The sequence below is a fragment of the Hakea prostrata genome, chromosome 9, assembly GCF_041222555.1.
Source record: "Hakea prostrata isolate BN-2017 chromosome 9, UWA_Hpros_2, whole genome shotgun sequence".
Lineage (NCBI taxonomy): Eukaryota > Viridiplantae > Streptophyta > Magnoliopsida > Proteales > Proteaceae > Hakea > Hakea prostrata.
In genome coordinates this window covers 41,292,406-41,295,154 of record NC_142608.1, presented here as the reverse complement: position 1 = coordinate 41,295,154, position 2,749 = coordinate 41,292,406, and the positions used below count along the sequence as shown (strand labels likewise).

The following is a 2,749-nucleotide window of genomic DNA, read 5'->3' as shown; positions in this document are numbered from 1 at the left end:
ACAAATCCTCAACCTTTACCAAAACGTTTACAAGTAGCCCACAGGGTTGTTTGATTGAGCGGTCTGCCAATTGTAGAATCACATCAGTGGATTTCAAATCTCCTAGACCAAACCTATCATAAATTGAACCGGGTAAAATATTCACACTGGCTCCCAAATCAAGCAATGCTTTACTTATGGATAAATCTCCAATGACACATGAAATTAAAGGTGTACCTGGATCTTTAAGTTTAGGGGGCAGTTGGTTGGAAATTATCAAGCCGACTTGTTCAGTTAGGTGCACAGTTTTAGGTGTTTGAGTCTTCAACTTACGCTTTTGGGTGCACAAATCTTTTAGAAACTTAGCATAACCTGGGACTTGCTTGATAGCATCTAATAGTGGGAGATTGATACGAACTTGTTGGAATAAATCAATCATCTCCTGCATCTTAGATTAGGCTTGTATGCATCATCGCCAGTCTCATGGGTCAAATCAACCTCCTCTCGACTCTCAAGATCAATGGGCAATGGCTTGGGAGTAGGCAAAGGTGCATAATATTCCTTCCCACTATATGTCACAATAGAGACTGCTTGGACTTGTTCTTTCCTAGACCCAATTTGATGATTATGGTTACCTATTGGTTGCTAGGTAACTGACCAACCTCCCTCCTACTGATGGCATCAGCTAGTTGACCAAGTTGGGTTTCCAATTTGTTAATGGACTGAGAATGGGAATGCAACAATTGAGTGTTTTGCTCTAATCCACTAAGTGCTTTTAGTACCTTATCCTCAAAGGATGAATTATGTGAGGGTTGTGGAGATGATGGTTGCTCATTCCTATAGGCATTTTGGTGCATATTAAATGGAGGTGGCCTATAAGGTAATTGATTAGAGGGATTGGGCATTGAGTTTCGCCATGAAAAATTGGGGTGGTTCCACCATCCTGGGTTGTAGGTATTGGAATATCGATCATTGCCCAATTTAGAGACTCATTGGGCCAAATGTCTATACTCCTTAACAAACTTAGGGTATTGTGTAGCCAAATAGCAATCAGTGACATGATGGGATAGGCTAGAACATAAAGCACATGCTTGAATCTGATTAGGTGGAGAGGAACTTGTAAGAAGTGGAGATGGGGTTTGTTGTCCTAATGACAAGAGATAATCCAAATTCTTAGATAGCAAGTCAACCTTAGCACTCATCTCAATGGTAGGATTGATCTCATAGAGACTGCTCCTTTTTGGTTGCCCAATGGATGGAATATCAGTCCTAGCTGTTGAAGCATGGTGTTGGGAGTTTTCACTAAGGGTCTCAAAAAATTCACATGCTTCATTCTCATTCTTGTGCATGAAAGTCCCACCACAAGAAGAATCAACCATTTGCCTATGTCGGTCTTTAAGGCCATCATAAAAGCATTGAACCAATTGCCATTTAGGAATAGCATGGTGGGGGCACTTTCTAAGTAATTCTTTTAGTATTTCCCAAGCCTCATGAAATTGTTCTCCTTCTTGTTGGGAGAAACTCGTTATCGCTCTCCTAATGCTATTGATACGTCCAATGGGGAAGAAACTTTTTAAGGAACTCCTGTTGCATTTCTACCCAAGTGAAAATTTTAACATTGTCCAAAAAATGAAGCCAATGCTTAGCTTTATCTTTAAGGGAGAATGGGAAAAGAAGTAACCTTAATGCATCAACTGAGAGGTTTTGAATTTTAACCGTGGATGACACCTCTAAAAGCTCATCTAAGTGCTTATAAGGCTTTTTTTGGCAAGTCCATAAAAATATGGTAGCAATTGAATCACCCTAGATTTGATCTCATATTGAGTCGCCTCTATGTCAGGCAACTTAACACAAGAAACCGGAGTATATATCGTAGGAATGAAATGCTCACTCAAGGGCCTCATTGGAGGCTCATAGTTTGCCATGGTTCTTTGCCTTATAAGGTTGGCCAAAGTCTCTTCTAACTCTAAGTCAAGTGGAGTCAACTCAGGGTTTAGGGACTGACGACCATGCATACACACAGAAAAATTAAAAATAAAAAATAAAAAATAAAAGAAGAAGCTAAATAAGTAAAATTCAAAGAAAATAACTATATCAAAAGGGAGAGTTTAGGACGTACCTGAAGCGCAATCCACGTGATCTTTCGAACAAAAGTTACACATGTAGGATCTGAGGGATGGGGATTTTTAAAAGTTACAATTGAAAAGTCCTAAATACAATTATATCTAAGAAAGAAAAGCTAACAACCTAAACTAATTATCGAATCGCTACTCTTGCAGTTACCTACAAAACAAAAGAAAAAGAGATTAGTTAAATAAGCAAAGAAAAATTAAAAATTTAAAAAACTAAAATTACTCTAAAAATTATGCCTAATTGATAAAAATCAATCCTAGCAACCGTGCTTTGGTTCCCCAAGAACGGCGCCAAAATTTGATCGTGTCACTAACCAATCAAAAATAAAATCCTATACTAATCTAGCAAGCAGAAAGTACAGGGTCGAACTATGGGGAACTAAAAGGCTGACTTACTAAGATTGAATTTAACAGAACTTAATTTAAACTAAATCTCTTAATTAATGCAAAAACGTTAACTATGAATATGTGAAGATCTTTGGGATTTCAAATCCCCAATGCTTTTCCCTAACCGATATAACTCTACACTTCAGAGTAAATTAGGGATGGTCTTCCTAGATATGCCCTATCTTCGCAAGACTATCGTCCTTCGCGGAAGCTTGGCACGCTTAGTTCGCTGAGCTATAAAACATCTTTGG

At 38.3% G+C, this 2,749-nt stretch overlaps 1 non-coding gene across 1 annotated transcript; it reads left to right on the top strand.

Annotated features, from left to right (window-relative positions):
• Positions 1 to 1,416: 1,416 nt before the first annotated feature.
• On the top strand, positions 1,417 to 1,523 carry LOC149005244 (small nucleolar RNA R71). Its single transcript, XR_016170003.1, has one exon. It is a non-coding gene; the product is annotated as a small nucleolar RNA R71 (small nucleolar RNA).
• The last annotated feature ends 1,226 nt before the right edge of the window (positions 1,524 to 2,749 follow it).